At 50.4% G+C, this 15,991-nt stretch overlaps 1 protein-coding gene and 1 long non-coding RNA gene across 2 annotated transcripts in view; one reads left to right on the top strand and one right to left on the bottom strand.

The window, feature by feature from the left end:
• LOC131481127 (zinc finger protein 570-like) overlaps positions 1–15,991 on the bottom strand; it is a gene marked incomplete at its 3' end in the record, with an annotated part of 533,548 nt that overhangs the window by 424,240 nt on the left and 93,317 nt on the right. The window lies entirely within an intron of this gene.
• LOC131481177 (uncharacterized) overlaps positions 8,944–15,991 on the top strand; it is a 42,025-nt gene continuing 34,977 nt past the window's right edge. Inside the window, exon 1 of the long non-coding RNA XR_009246114.1 lies at positions 8,944–9,084. This is a non-coding gene — a long non-coding RNA (uncharacterized LOC131481177). The remainder of the gene's footprint in view (positions 9,085–15,991) is intronic.

The raw sequence follows: 15,991 nt of genomic DNA on the forward strand, positions 1-15,991 counted from the left end.
CATTTGCTAACCCTTAGTGCGTGGAATGCAGAGGAGATGCCAGTTCTGTATGTGGAATGGGGGAATGAACTCTTTTCATTCTAGAGTCTTTTACTCTGTTTCTTTGGAGAAATATGGGCACGATACAGTTAACCTGAAACAAGCAAGCAAAAACAAAACAGGAAATGCAGAAAGAATACTGGGATTTCAAAAGCCTGTTTTTCTAGGTGGCTGCAGGCCACATGCTAGAGCCCAGTTGGGTAAGTTCTTAAATAGCAAAAGTAATCCCTAAGACTTTGGCCCTTGGAATATATCTGCTTTCCTTAGCTCGTGGTCAACAAAATAATATAGATCGATACTTCAACAGTGATTATGAAGAAGATAATGATGAGTTCATTTGCATTTTAAGTGTATGCATATGACGCAGTGTTTGGAAATTTATGCAAATGAATTTTATGAAAAACTGCATGAATTTCCACATTTTAAAAAGATGCCTTTGCTTAAAATTTGAGTTTTTTAAGAAGATTTATTTATTTTTATTGCAAAGTCAGGTATACAGAGAGGAGGAGAGACAGAGTGGAAGATGTTTCATCTAATGATTCATTCTCCAAGCAACTGCAATGGCTGGAGCTGAGCTGACGTAAAGCCAGGAGCTATTGATTCTTCTGGGTCTCCCACATGGGTGCAGAATTCCAGGCTTTGGGCTGCCCCCACTGCTGCCAAGATTAGAACCAGCACTCATATGTTCAATGCGAAGACTTCAGCTGCTAGGCCTCCATGCTGGGCCCTGATTTTTTTTTTTAAAGATTTATTCATTTTATTACAGCCAGATATACACAGAGGAGGAGAGACAGAGAGGAAGATCTTCCATCTGATGATTCACTCTCCAAGTAAGCCGCAACAGGGCCAATGCGTGCCGATCTGAAGCCGGGAACCTGGAACGTCTTCCGGGTCTCCCACGTGGGTGCAGGGTCCCAATGCATTGGGCCGTCCTCAACTGCTTTCCCAGGCCACAAGCAGGGAGCTGGATGGGAAGTGGAGCTGCTGGGGTTAGAACTGGTGCCCATATGGGATCCCGGGGCTTTCAAGGCGAGGACTTCAGCTGCTAGGCCATGCCGCCATGGGTCCTGAATTTTTCAATTTGTTTTTGTATTTGGAAAAATAAAGGGAGGGATAAAGAAAGGGGTCTTCCATGTGCTAGTTCATTCCATAAACCAAACAGCTGCAATGGCTGAAACAGCGCTGGTTCAGCACCAAGATTCAGGAGCTTCTTCAGGGCCTTTCACATGGGTGCAGGGCCCAAGCTCTTGGCCATTCCCCACTGCTTTCTCAGGCACATCAGAGAGCTGCATCAGATGTGGACCATCCAGGACTTGAAGCAGTGCTCATATGGGAAGTGGGTGCCACAAGCAGACAGCAGCTCTATGTGGTGTGCCACAGTGCCTGTCCCTGGAAACACAAATAATAAAATAGATGATGTACCCATCTCTGTAAGACTATCTCCAGACAACTGGTTGGTGGGGAACTTGAGATGGGTAGGGGATGGAGGGAAGCAACATGGGCCCTGGGAGACTCCAGCCCCTGATCCCAGAGTTAGTCCCTTACCTGGACCTGGAGTAGCAGTTATGGTGGAAGTGGGAGAGGCATGGTGGGTGCAGGGTGAACAGAGCTGGCTCTGGGGTGGCAGTCTGGCCAGTGGCCTGAAACAGACACTGTGTCACTGGCCAAGTCTGCCTGGTCCTGGAGTACCAAGCAGGGCAGTGCGCAGCCTACACGTGAGGGTACATAGCCATTTCCCCAGTCTTGGGGTGAATGGCGTGGGTGCTCAGGGATTGTGAGCACCCACACAATAGGTCTTGGCCTAGAGCGTGAAGCTGGGATTCAGCTAAGTCAGCCTGGCCCTGGAGTGGCTTGCAGGCTTGCTGGGAATGTGGAGTGCAGTGGGATGGGGGATTTATCAGTGTTAGTGATGTGGCCTGGCCCCGGAGTGGGCATCTGGGGGTTGAGGGCAGAGGGGGCGCTGCCCAAAATGCCTTGGCTCTGTAATAGTAGCCACTGCCACGGACTGGGCAGGCTAGAGTCCCAGGGCGGCCAGCGCAGCCAGCCTGTGCTTGTAGGAATGGGCATGGTGGGAGTGCTAGATTTGTGACTGGCACAGGGACTGCAGCAGATGGGCCAATGGCCTGCTGGGTGTGCCGGGTGGCTGAGTGACTGTGCCTGGCCCTAGGGCAGCTGCTATGAGGCAGGTCAGTCTGGTTAGATGTGTTGAGGATGCTGGGTTTTGAGAATCTGGTGATGCAGCAGATGGCATTGAATGCTGGGGTGGCGGTGGCACAGGCATGGTTGGCTGAGCACATCTGTTCCTGGAGAGGCTGGCTGGCGGGCCTGGGTGTAGGGTTGCCATTGAAGTTGGTCCGGTTCTGCAACAGCCAGGGGACCAGCAGGGCAGTTGTGCTGGGTGTGTGGGGATGCTGGAAGGGCCTGTATGGCCCTGAAGCAGGTGGTGTAGGGAGGGAGATCGGGGCATGGGGAGTTGGCCTGTCCCGGGAGTAGACTCGTGGGGGGTTGGCACTAGAGGCACTGGCAGGAGTGCTAGAGGCATGGTGGGCACAGGACAAGTGGGCTTGGAACTTCAGAAAGAGTGTGGTGCCTGCAGGAGGGAGTGCTTGTACACTGGCTCAAATAGCCTGTCCTGGCCTTGGAACAGTGGGCATGTTATCAGGCCTGATAGAGGCACAGAGTGCCAAGGGCTGGGCAGTCCTGAGGAGTCTGGTGGTTCAGCGGCTGTCAGAAGGAGCAGGTTGCTGGCTGAGCCAGGCTGGCCTTGAGCTGCTGATGGGGCAGATGGACAGGCGAGCTTCAGGCATGTTGAGGTTCACAGGATGATGGCAGAGCCTTCCAAACCCTGGAGGGTTTGACAAGCAGGCTGGGAGCTCGGGAAGTGACATCTGGGCTCATCTGACCTGGCATGCCAAGGCTGGTTGTTGCGTTGGGTGTGTTTTGTGGCATCTTATTCTGGCCAAGCCAGTCTGTCCCTGGAGTGGCAGGCAGAGCCACCCAGAGTAGCCTGAGCGAGGCGTGATAGGCGTTATGGAAGCACAGGTTTTTCCTGCCCAGAAGACCTGTGTGTGCTGCAGCAACCAAGGTGGGGTCTTCTAGATTCACTGTGGATCCAGGGAGAGTGAGACTAGACCTGAGGATCAAGATGGAGGGCAGGGGTGTGCAGGTTCCCTGGCAGAGCCAGCCTAGACCTGAAGCAGCCAACAATGCACCTGGGGGGAGGGAGTGCTTTGTGTGTGTGGTTGGTCCCCAGAGCTGTCTTATGCCTCGAGCAGTGAGCAGGGCTGGAGGGCCTGCGTGTTAAAGGCTTGTGGCCTGGCCCTATAGCCACCAGCAGGTAGGTTGGGGGACACAGTGCCAACTACTTGAGCTGGTGTGAGCCTTAAGTGCCAAGCAGGATGGTGGGCAGGCATGCTTAATGAAAGGAGAGGCTGTCCTAGCCTGCCTGACCCTGTAGCAAGCTGAGGACGGTTGTGGACATGAAGGTGCTGGAGTAGTGTGTGAGGAATCAGACTGGATCTCCTGGCCGGTTTAAACTGTGAGAACAGGGTCTTCCTCTATTTCCATGTCCTTCCTGTTCCCTTCCTCTGGGGAGGGAACACAGGGATAGAATCAGCATATTAATCCTCCCTCACAGCTGTTGTCATATCAAACGCAGTGAGATGTGGCTCACACTAACCTTGTCTCTGGGTCACTGTCAAAGGAACTGCGCTTCAGCTTTCAGCTTATCTCCAGGATGGTGTTGTGGGGTGCAAACAAGATCACGCCAGACAAGTCTAGGGTGATAAGGAATTTTTATTAACCAAGTTTGGTGATAACAGGGCCCACTAGAAATTAACAAATGCCAAGTCCATGTGGCAATCCAGTCTGAATGGAAAGCCTGAGAGGCAAAAATGGTGATTACCCTGAAGTCTGTCTGTTAATCTAAAGACCTATGTCCAGCTTCCCCAGTAATATGTTATCCTAAGAGACATACAGCGAACAGCCAGGACAGACTTACAAGGCTGCAGACATTTGCATTTCCCTGCCTTCTCTGCCCACATTCCATTACTGCTAGGCCTCACCTCTCCTGGAACTCTGGAAAGTAAACACGTTAATAATACAAAACTTGCAGAAGGGCTATGGATGTGGGACACACCACTGAAAGAACAAGTAATCTGATGCGGTGGGGTGTTGTGGGGTGGGGGACTGAAGGCATGCAGCCTGTGGCCGACAGTGCAGGGTGGCCGGCAGAAGGGACCCAGCACTGAGGGAGCAGGATCACTGTCTGAGCCTGACTGGCTCTCAGCAACAGATGGTAGACAGTGTGACAGTGCGCTTGGGCTAGAGGTGCACTGGCACTGGCTCACCAAGCCTGGCCCTGGATGGGCAAGTGGGAAAACAGAGAGAGCATGTTAGAGGTGCAGCCTTCCCCCAGCAAAATTCGGCCCTGAAGTGGATGACTACAGTGCTGTGGGAGCAGGGACACTGACCAGGACAACTTGGCTCTGAAGTAGATTAGACGGTGGGAGGACAGTGGGTGTAGAGTTCATTGGCTGCTCCTGCCTGGCCCTGGAACAAGCTGCCAGTGGGTGCCTTTGGTCCTTGGCTTGTTGTTGTGACCCTTGTCCCTGGAGCACAACAGTGTGTGCTGGGCACACATGGGGGTACCAGCTAAGCCTTCTTGGCCCAGGATTGGACAGCAGGCAGGGTGTAGTTGCTGTTCAAGCACACATGGTCCTGGAGCGCCAGGCAGGTGGGTTGCAACTAATGGGTTGTGTTCTTGGCCTAGTTTTTCAGTGGCAATCAGGGTAGCATGGCCCTGGAAGAGACAGTGGATGGTGGGTAGTGTGGAGACTTCCAGGATGTTGTCTGAGTGAGCAGCTGGCACAGTGGGAGTACTGGGATTGGGGGTGTGTGATGCTGTCTCTGATAGGGCCCAGGCCCAGGCCCAGAGTTAGGGTGCGGGGTGTCTGATGCTAGCTGAACCTGCCTAACCCTGGAGGATACAGTGAGTGGGGCTGCGCAGCCTGGGAGCTAAGGGTGCTGTGCAGGATGCACTGGCCTAGGTGGCTTGCATGACATGACCCTAGAGTGCATGGCGTTCACGCTGGGTCCCGTGATGCAACCTCTGAATAGGCCTAGCTCAAGAACTTCAGGAGGGGGCTGTGGTTCGAGACATGAGAAGGCAGGTAAGCCTTGTATAAGTTTCTTTTTTCTTTATATATATATATATATATATATAAAAATATAAATATATTACTAAATATAAATATATATATATATATATTTAGTAATTATTTTGCATTATGTGACAGTTTCATAGGCTCTGGGAATCCCCCCACCCCTCCCACTCCCCTCCCCCCTGGTGGATTCCTCCACCTTGATGCAGCATTACAGTTCAAATTCAATCAAGATTCTTTCCTTGCAAACATATACCAAGCATGGAGTCCAGCTACTTATTGTCCAGATGGGTTGAACAGTTTCTTGGGGAGACCATTTCTGGTCTGAAGTTAGAGCTGGTAGAATATCATCACAGTCAATTAAGAGTTCCAATATAACATCAGCAGCAATTTGCAATATTATGGAATTGACATGGTTTTGAGTAACCAGTATGTTAAAAAAAAAAGAAAAAAAGCAAGTCCTAACCACAACCTATGATTAGCTCATTTACATCTCAATTTTAGTTTACATACAGGACTGGACCGGCTGCTATATACCTTAAAATGGCTATAGGGTACCATTCAGCTGTCTCGTGTCTATTTCACTTTAGTATTTAGCCATTTATTGTGTTGAAGTATAATTTTGTTGATCTTGGCAGATTTTGGGATAATCTAGACTGGCTTGTAACTCTAACAAGATATTTGTCGACATTTAAGGTGCAGAACTTTTTTTTGGGGGGGGAGGTGTGCAGGAAAATCCTCAACACCATGGTGAGGAGTAACGGAGTAACTAATCTTTGTGTCCCACCCAACGAGGCATGAGCCAATCCACGCCAGCTCTTTCCGGTCAGATTTCAAGCTCTACTTTCTGTTGTTTGTCTATTTATTTTAGTTTTTTTTTAGTTTGTATGATTGTTTGTTTGCTGTGAGGGTCATTGCGAGGGAGGGCGGGGATCCAGAGTTAGAGCCAGGCTCGGACCAGAGAAAGCTCTCCTCCCTGGTCCCGAAGGACATTTATTGTTCTTCTGTGTCTGCAAACTGCTCAGGGCTTCTGGTTGTCTTTCGATGACGTTGGTTTCTGCAGGGTAGTGTTTGGACTTCTTCCATCCCCTGCGGAAGCTTCGGTTGAGGGTGGGTGACCTCAGAGTACTCAGCCTCCGAGGGCATCCAATTCCCTATGGCCTCCTTGGCAGTTGGGATATAGCCCTTGTTGCTCGTATTAATAGTTTGTGGATGAAAGTCTGGGAGTCTTCATGGTTGGGATCCAAGCTTCCTCCTTACCACCTGCTCCATTCTGGAGTGCCCCCCCTGCTCCACACACATGACCTCCTGTTAAGAGGTTGTCAGGATCGGGCTCGGCAGCATGGCCTAGTGGCTAAGGTCCTCGCCTTGATCCCATGTGGCCGCTGGTTCTAATCCCAGCAGCTCCACTTCCTCTCTATCTCTCTTCCTCTCAGTATATCTGACTTTGTAATAAAAATAAAATAAATCTTAAAAAAAAAAAAAAAGATGTTGTCAGGATTGTACCTGATTCCGCCCTCATGCATTGGTATAGTAGTTTTATTGTTGTTTAGTGCCGCTTTGAGTCTCTTGTCTATGAATTACCAGATTTGATCTTGATAGGGAGTGCAGGGAAATCTTTCAGGACCATAAAAAGAGTGAGAAAAAAATATATAATATAGCCTTGCATAAGTTTCTAAAACCCAGGAGGAAACACAGAACATGTCACATAAATCAGCCCAGTAGGCGGGGTCCATTTGTAGTCTTAAGCTTGTGTTACATTTAGTGAAAACCAGCCATTGTGGCAATACATTAGCAAAATTAACAAATAATAGGGGTCTGGAACGATGGCTCAGTGACTAATCCTCGGCTTGTATGTGTGCTGGGATCCTGTATTGGTACCTGTTCATACCCAGCAGCTCCACTTCCCATCCAGCTCCCTGCTTGTTGCCTGGGAAAGCAGTCGAGGATGGTACCAAGCCTTGGGACCCTGCACACACATGCAGTACCTGGATGAGGATTTTGACATCACATCTACACGGTCCTGGCTGTTGTAGCCCCTTGTGAAGGGAACCAGCAGATGGATGCAAGATTTTTTCCTGTCTCTCCTTCTTTATGTAAATCTGTCGTTCCAATAAATACATAAATAAGTAAATATCAAATAAAACTAGTAAGTCATTAAGAAAGAAATACCTTGCAATTAATCAATTTCTGTGATATAAATATCATCCTTCATAAAACTTGTAATCATTTACAAGATAATGAGAGGATTTTCTGAAATACTTAGGAGTGAGATGTATGAAAATAGGTGCCAGGTAATAGCCTAAAGGCCTAAGTTCTTGCCTTGTATATGTTGGGGTTGCATTTGGGCACCAGTTCTAATCCCAGCAGCCCTGCTTTCCATCCAGTTCCCTGCTTGTGGACTGGAAGAGCAGTTGAAGCCTTGGTGTCCTACACCTCTATGGGAGACCTGGAGAAGGCTCTGGGCTCCTGGCTTCAGACTGGTGCAGCATTGGCCTTTGTGGCTGCTTGGGGAGTGAATCAGCAGGTGAAAAATCTTCCTCTGTCTCTCCTCCTCTCTGTATATCTGACTTTCCAACAAACATTTTTAAAACATCCCTAAATCAAATGTTTTAAAACAGAAACCAAAAGTCATAAGTTGTGGAAACTAAGTTACAAAAATACATAACATAACATAACATATCGTAATATAACATAGGGAATATGTATTACATGTGTCACTGCAGGTTTTCTTTTGCTTGATTGAATCAGGACAAGCCCTCTTCTCGGTTTGTCTCTTATATATTGCTGTGAATGTGTAATCAGAAAATTAAACACAGAAAAGAAATTAGTACAGAATGTTCATGTTTTAAGCCACAATACTATCAATGTACACTAACGGGCCTTTTGTTGGAAAATCGAACTTTAAATGATGAGAGAATCAAGCTAGATTTCTGGACAGGAGATCAATATATGCGATCAAGTTGCTATGTACTAATAAGAAACAGATAACGAACACTATGAAAACAAAAAATACAGACCAGAAACTGAACAACAGTCAGAGAAATGAGACTGAAAAGATTAATTTATATCATATTTTCTAATATTCTTCAGTTATATATATTTCTTAAAAATTTACTTATTTTCATTGCAAAGTAAGATATACAGTGTGGAGCAAAGACAGAGAGGAATATATTCTGTCCATTGATTCACTCCCCAAGTGATCACATCGGCGGGAGCTGGGCCGATCCAAAGCCAGAATCCAGGAAAATCCTCCAGATCCCAAGGCTTTGGGCCGTGCTCAAATTGCTTTCCCATGGCACAATCAGGGAGCAGGATGGGCAGGCAGGATGGGCTGGGATTAGAACCGAAACCCATACAGGATTCTGCTGTGTTCAAGGCAAGGACTTTAGCTTCCAGGGCACCTCGCCGGGCACAGATCTGCTTTTAAAAAATAAACTACTAGGTAAAAATGCCAATGTGAAGAAAAGTCCCAAAGCTATGGAATATTCAGTGAGGTGTATCTGAGGTGGACTGATGTGAGAGGCAACAGCGGCCCCTGCTGTTGGAAGACTCAAGCTGCAAGAGAGGAGGCCCCTTCCAGCCTGAGGTGGAGCCCCGCCCCTCACTCCCTTCCCTCCAGAATCCTAGCTGACTGCCTTTCTTGCTTGGTGATTGTGATTGGCTGCGCATTGTGACGTCATGCGTAGTCGTGAGAGCGGTCCAATCAGGCGCACGCAGGTAGCCCTGTGAAACTAGGCGGGAGGTTGTTGTGGATGCCGCCATAACCACGTTGCTGGTTGTGCTGGTGGAGAGGTGCAGGTGGCTGAGCCAGTGCTGCCCTGTGAGCTCCCTCCCCGCAGGAGCCTCTGCAGGACCCCCGACTCGTGAGAAGCTGGGAAGGGTGAGTGTGTGAGAGCATCTCCTGAGGCCCCGGGGCTGGCGGGGGCCAGGAGGGGGCCCTTGGGGTCCTCACTCTGCAGCACTGACCTTGAACACTAGGCCTCCCAGTTGAACCCATTGTGCAGTGAGGAGGGGGGAGTGCCCAGGACAGTTCAACCTTTAGGTTGGGCATGATTTGTTTTCTATTTTGCCCTGATTTTCCTGATTTGAGCCACAGCGTCTCGAGCCCCCAGCTCAGTCCTCAGTGAAGCTCCTCCTAAGGGTCTGGGGCAGTTTTCTTGTTGCTGACACCAGAGCAGCACAGACTCCAGCAGTTAGAACAAACAGCCTTGTTTTCCTCCGAGTTGTGCTGCAAGGTTGAGGGGCAGCATGTGGTGCTGGCGTTGTGCTTGGCAGAGGCCTGGGGTGGCACAGCGACCTTGTAGACAAGCCAAGGGAGTGCACGGGGACTCACGCAAAGGGGCATCTCTAGAAAAAGCTGAAGAAGGAGCTGTTAAGGCAGCACTACTGATTTATCCTGATGGCTTCTGTTATGTTGTCACCCATTCGCTTAAGTTCTCACAATTGGGATTAAATGACCCCATGAGTTGTAGAGAGAATAAATCAGGCTCAGCAGAGAGCATTAAGGCAGGGAATAAATCTCTGAATGTCCAGAACTCTTGCCTCAATGCCAAGTGCTGCTCTCTGCCCTGAAAACTCCCAAGAGGAGTCACTATGTCCTCCAAGATACAATTCAGTAAATTCTTGATTTCTTTCTTTTTTTTCTGTCTCACAAAATAATCACTAGGTCTTTAGAAGAACTGTTTATTGTGAACAATAGGCATGGGAGAAAAGTAATGAATGCCCACCTGACACAGCACAGTGTGACAGTGGTTAAGATGACATTGGGACTCCTGTGTCTCCATCAGAATGCCTGGGTTTCAGTTCTGTGCAAATGCAGGGTGCAGCTACTGCCCAGGCTGGGAGGCAGAGACAGTGGCTTGGGTAGCAGTGTGTACAACCTGACTTATTTTTGGTCTTGTGGCTGTGGCAGGCATGTGGGAAGTGAGAGAGTGGATGAAAAAAACTGCCCAGTAAATAAGAAAAATACTAAATGAAGCTGTTAGAAACTCCTCAACTTTGACCCTCCATTCAAACATTAACAGGTTCCTCAATATATTCTTTTTGTTTTCCTCAGTTTCAAAACACTTGGTAACAAACAAACATGAGTATCTTATCCTCTGGCTCACTCATTCCCCCTGAAAGAGAGCAGTAGATTGGGGGTTACCATTCAGAGTGGCAGCTGATGCCCTAAAACTGGAGAGCGTCTATAGTGGTCCATTTGTTTTATATAGATAGCCCCTCGGAGCATTAATATATTCTTTGCCCATCCAGAGCTCCATTCCTTGGTGACATATTAATGTCATCTAGAGAAATGATTGATGCAGTCTGCATTCTCTCAGCCTTGGCTACCTAGGGAGTAAAACCTTGGCAAAGGCCCAGGTAAATCCTAGGATAGTGAGCTTGGGATACACAGCAGTTTCATTTTGCAGCCACAAGTTGGTTTAGTCAGAGGATAATTTGTACCAACAAAGAATCTTTGTGAAGGTGAAATTTTGGTGGCCTACACACTTCTCAATTTGTGAGCATTTTTGTGACTGGTTTCATAAGTTATTTCTGGGAATATTTGCAGTGGTCTAATTCTGGTGGCAGAAAGGGTAATAAAACATGTGAGTGTATTTGATTTGTTTACTAAAAAGTTAGTATCATTTGTGCTCAATGTCTGGGATAAGAGTCTTTTTAAAAATATCATTTTACTATTATTTTTTTGTTTTGTTTTTGAAAGCAGATACACAGAGAGGAGAGACAGAGATGAAGATCTTCTGTTCATTGCTTTACTCCTGAAGGGACTGCAAAGGCCTGATCTGCGCCATTCCAAAGCCAGGAGCTCAGAGCCTCTTCTGGGTCTCCCACATAGGTGCAGGTTCCCAAGGCTTTGGTCTGTGCTGCACTGCTTCCCCAGGCCACAGGCAGGGAGTTGAATGGAAAGGAGGGTCGTTGAGATTAAAACCGGCACCTACATGGGATCCCGGCCCATGCAGGGGGGAGGATTTTAACTGCTAGGATATTGCGCTGGGCCCCCTACATAACTTCTTAAAGGGGACAAAAGACCCAAAAGAGCTGACACCTGCTGTTCACTAACATTAACCTGCATCTGTGTATAGAGATAGAGCATTGACCCTGAGGCCTCTATTAATTGCAGATGATGAAATAACTGAATTGTTCTGTAATGACTTGTTGGTGGCAAATTGGTATTAAGCAAACATAACACATCTGGTATTAAAAAAAAAAAAATCACAGAGGCCACAGCCTTCACTTGATCTTAAATGTGTGGTTGCAGCAGAGAGCTCTATGCTGGAGGAGACACTGCAGGCTATGAGGAGTTCGCAGGTCCACACTGTCACATTTATGGCTGCTGAGGATTCTCAGTCAATTCAGTGACCCCCCTTGTGCACTGTGTCCTCAGTGAAAGTGATCCCCAAGGCCTGGGAACATGGGGAAGCTACTGAGTGTGGGTCTCCCTGGGAAGTGTAAACAGGCTGCTTCCCAGAGCTCATTCTCTGTCATGTCCTGGTGCTTTGATTTCCAGTTTGCTCACTTAGGCAGGGATGCAGGCCTGTCTACTGAGCCACTGTGAGTTGCATCTGAGGCCAGCCTGTCCCGCATGCCACTGCAGGCTTATGAGGTTCTGATAGCGTCCCCAACAACCCTAACCCGCATGCCAGCTCTTCCAGGCCCAGCTGGGCTGTGCTGCCCCACAGTGAGTCTCTAGCATGCCCCCTCCCATAAGCTCACTGCACCAGGGCCAGGTGGTCTCAGTCAGCACCCCATGTGCTCACAGCCACCCTCGCCTGCTTCAAGACAGCTCTGCCGGCGTCCCCTGACCCACTTCTCCGCCCACCCTGTCACTCTGCAGGCTGTTCTAGGGCTAGGTCATCTTTGCCACAGCAACCTGTCCCACAGCAGGTATACTCCGCCAACCTGCTGGCACTGGATCCAGGCCCAGGCTGTTAGGCTGCGCCCACCCCCTGCCTACATCCCCAATGATCCTGTAGCACACCCGCCCAGTCCACAGCTTTATGGCCAGGCCAATTCGGCCATCTAGTTCTTCAGACAACCTCTTGCCCACCAGCCACTGTCACGCTCAGTAGCCTGTGCTGGTTCTACCTCCCCTGCACCACCACCCCACCCTACACAATGACCTGTTGTCCAGGATGGAACCAGGCCTCCTGGGCCAGAGTACATGGACCCCAGTCTTCATGTACCACACTCCATGTGCATTCCAATGCCAGAGCCTCCCCCCACCCAGCACCTACACTTCCCCTAGCACTCCTGCCTTGTCCCCTGCTGCAGGGACAGGCTTGCTTGGAGACAGACACCTTGTCTCTAGCCCACTTGACCCTCCTTGCTGCAGGTATCTCAAGAGCAGGTAGAATCAGCCAGTGCTTGCCTCCTATCTTGCACCTCTAACATGCCCCAGGATGGCCACTCCAGGGCCTAGCCAGCTTGGATGGTGCCCCCGCTCCCTTTGCCCACTTGCCACCTGCTCCAGAGCCAAAAGGGCCAGTCTGATGACCCCTATATCTTTAGGCCTCCCACTGCTCCAGGGCCAGGCCCACTATGCCCAAGAGCCCAGCACACCTGCCCAGCTGTTCCACTTGCTGCTGTAAAACCAGGTGGACTCTGCCAGTCATCTTGCACCTCCAACAGGCTCTTTGCCCACCTGCCACTCCAGAGCAAGGTTGGCTTGCCCTGCCAGGCACCACATAGCACCTTTAGCTAGTATCCCCCGAGCCCCCAGCCTAACATGCGTGTACTCCATTTACAACCCTGCTCCCCTTAATCCCACCCCTCTTTCCTAGCTTGCCTGTAAGCCACTCCAGGATCAGGTGGGCTCAATTGGTGCGCCACACACCTCTAACCCAATCTCACCATTGCCCTCTTCTGCTGATCTAGGGCCAGGCCTGTTCAGACAGCACTTCACATCCCTGAGCATGCACTCCCTCTGCTCCAGGGCCACATCATCCAAGCCACTTAGGCCAGTGCACCCCTCAGCCCTAGCTGGCAGGCCGCTCAGCCCCATGTGCTGCTTGGTTGGTATCCACATGTGCCCCCAGTACACGCATCATGCGTTTCAGAGCCAGTGGGTCATGGCAGTAGGGCCGGAGCCCAAGGCCCCCACTGGCCGTTATCTCAGGGACAAGCTAGACAAGCAGGTGCACTGTGAGCCCCTCTCTTCCTGCCATCTGCTTCATAGCCAAGTCATCCTGGCCAGTGTTCCTGCTCCCGGAGCACTGTAGTCCTCCATTTCAGGGCCAGACTGAATTGCAGGGAGGAGAGGAAAAAGAAGGGCAGCCAGTGATCCCGCTCCCTCAACAGGCAGTGTGCTTGCCAGAAACTCCAGGGATTGGCCCCTTCTGCCAGTGACCCTGCAGCCCCAGCCTGCACGCCTTGAGTCCCCTGCCCCACAATATGCCCACTCTACTACCTCACCAGACCCTCCAGTGTCATCTCCCACACCCCTAGCCTGCCTAGAATCTCCTCCAGGGCCAGGAGGGCTCAGCCCCACAACACTCATTTCTAGCCTGCCCGCCCCCATAGCCTTCCCACTGCTACAGGTCAAAGCAGGCTAGTGTGTCCCAGCTTCCCCAGCAATATAAGTTATCCTAAGACACATACAGTGAACAGCCTGGACACACTTACAAGGCTGCAGACACATTTCCCTGCCTTCTCTGTCCACATTCCATTACTGCTAAGCCTCACCTCTCCTGGAACTCTGGAAAGTAGACAAGTTAGTAATACAATGCATCTTAGAATTAACATCTTCACTGCCATGCTCAAAGAGTGAAAAGAAAATGAGGAATACAGACATACAGGGGCCATGCACAGGGGCTACCTGTCCTCAGAGATTGTCTGCAGGAATCAAGAGAGCAAGCAGGTTCTGGGCAGATCTAGAGTCAGAGTGTTGGAGCAATGGAAGCACATGACCAAGAAAGTGAGCCACACCCATTCAGGAGCCTTTATTGGGGTTTGTGAGGGGGTGTGGTTACACAGCAATGCAATACCTCCCCCTCTCAGGTTCCAGGTGATGATAGATGAGTGTCCCAGGTGGGCAGAAGGGAAAGCCTAGATGGAGTGGGGGCTGTGTCTTTCAAGCTGGTGACCCTGAACTGGCTGCCTACCCTAGCCACAAGAAAGAAGCCACAAGTCTGACCTCTTTTTTCTGGGCAAGGTGGTAGACATTACTGTCCATTGCGAATAAGTTTCATTCTCTGTTTCGTTAGGGTGACTCATGTGAAACCCTTCCCTCGACGGTGCATAAAAGACACCATTTCTACCATTTTCTTCAGGGCTTTCCTCCTTTGGAGCCCCGTCCTGCCACTAGTGCTGCAATTATTTTCCTTCCTCTTATGAAATAAATCCTGCTTTGCAAGCTAGAGGTGTTTGTATGAAAACTGTGTCATGTGAGAAAAAAAACAAGGTTGTTGCTGCAGTGTTATGCTTCAAATGACTTGCAACTCTAGCCCACCTTGCCCTGGGGCAGCAGGAAGTCCTCATGGGCAGACAGGCTAGAGTTGAATGTTGGGGCTGCCTTTCAGGCTCTGGATGTGGGACACACCACTTGATGGATAATTAAGGTAACAGGGTGGGCATGTTGTGGGGTGGGGGACTCAAGGCATGCAGGGTGGCTGGCAGAAGGGACCCAGTGCTGAGGGAACAGGATCACTGACTGAGCCTGACTGGCTCTCGGCAACAGGTGGTGGACAGTGGGACAGTGCGCTTGGGCTAGAGGTGCACTGGCGCTGGCTCACCAAGTCTGGCCCTGGATGGGCAAGTGTGGCAATGGAGGGAGCGTGTTAGAGGTGCAGCCTTACCCCAGCACAATTCGGCCCTGAAGTGGACAACTACAGTGCTGTGGGAGCAGGGACACTGGCCAGGATAACTTGGCTCTGAAGTAGATGATGGGAGGACAGTGGGTGTAGAGTGCACCAGCCCTGGAAAAGCTGCCAGTGGGTGCCTTTGGTCTTTGGTTGTTGTTGTGATCTTTGTCCCTGGAGCACACAGTGTGCATGCCCAGCATGCATGGGGGTACCAGCTAAGCCCTCTTGGCCCAGGAGTGGACAATGGGCAGGGTGGAGTCACTGTTCAAGGACACGTGGCCCTGGAGCACCTTGCAGGTGGGTTGCAGCTGATTGGGTCTGGCCTCAGCCTGGTTTTTCAGTGGCAATCAGGGCAATCAGGGCAGCATGGCCCTGGAAGAGACAGTGGATGGTGGGCAGTCTGTGGACTCACAGGGTGTGGTCTAAGTGAGCAGCTGGCACAGTGGGAGGACTGGGGGGTGCGTGGCATGCTGTCTGATATGGCCCAGGCAAAGGCCCAGAGAGGGGGCTGGGGCGTGTGGTGTGTGACACTAGGTGAGCCTGCCTAACCCTGGAACAAACAGTGTGAGGGTTGCTTAGTCTATGAGCCAAGGGTGCTGTGCAGGATGTACTGGCCTGGGTGGCTTGGATGACGTGCCCTAGAGTGGATGGCGTGCTTGCTGGGTCCCGTGAAGCAACCTCTGATTAGGCCTAGCCCTAGAACCTCAGGAGGGGGCTGTGAAAGAGGAAGGCCTAGAGGGGCGTGAGGCACCAGCTGAGTCCACCTGAACCTTGAGTGACTTGCAGACAAGCCGGGAAGAGGGGGCTAGAGGATTGGTTGTTGGCGAAATGGACAGCAGGCAGACTGGGTGTTCGGGGGATGCTGGCTGAATCAGCAGGTCCTTTCAGCAGTGGTGTATGAGCTGCCTGAGCAGGGCAAGTTCCTGGAGCAGCAAGTGGGTGAGCAGCCTGCTGAGGGCGCTGGGTGGCTGGCAGAGCCTACCTGGT

Source organism: Ochotona princeps, chromosome 9 (genome assembly GCF_030435755.1).
Source record: "Ochotona princeps isolate mOchPri1 chromosome 9, mOchPri1.hap1, whole genome shotgun sequence".
Lineage (NCBI taxonomy): Eukaryota > Metazoa > Chordata > Mammalia > Lagomorpha > Ochotonidae > Ochotona > Ochotona princeps.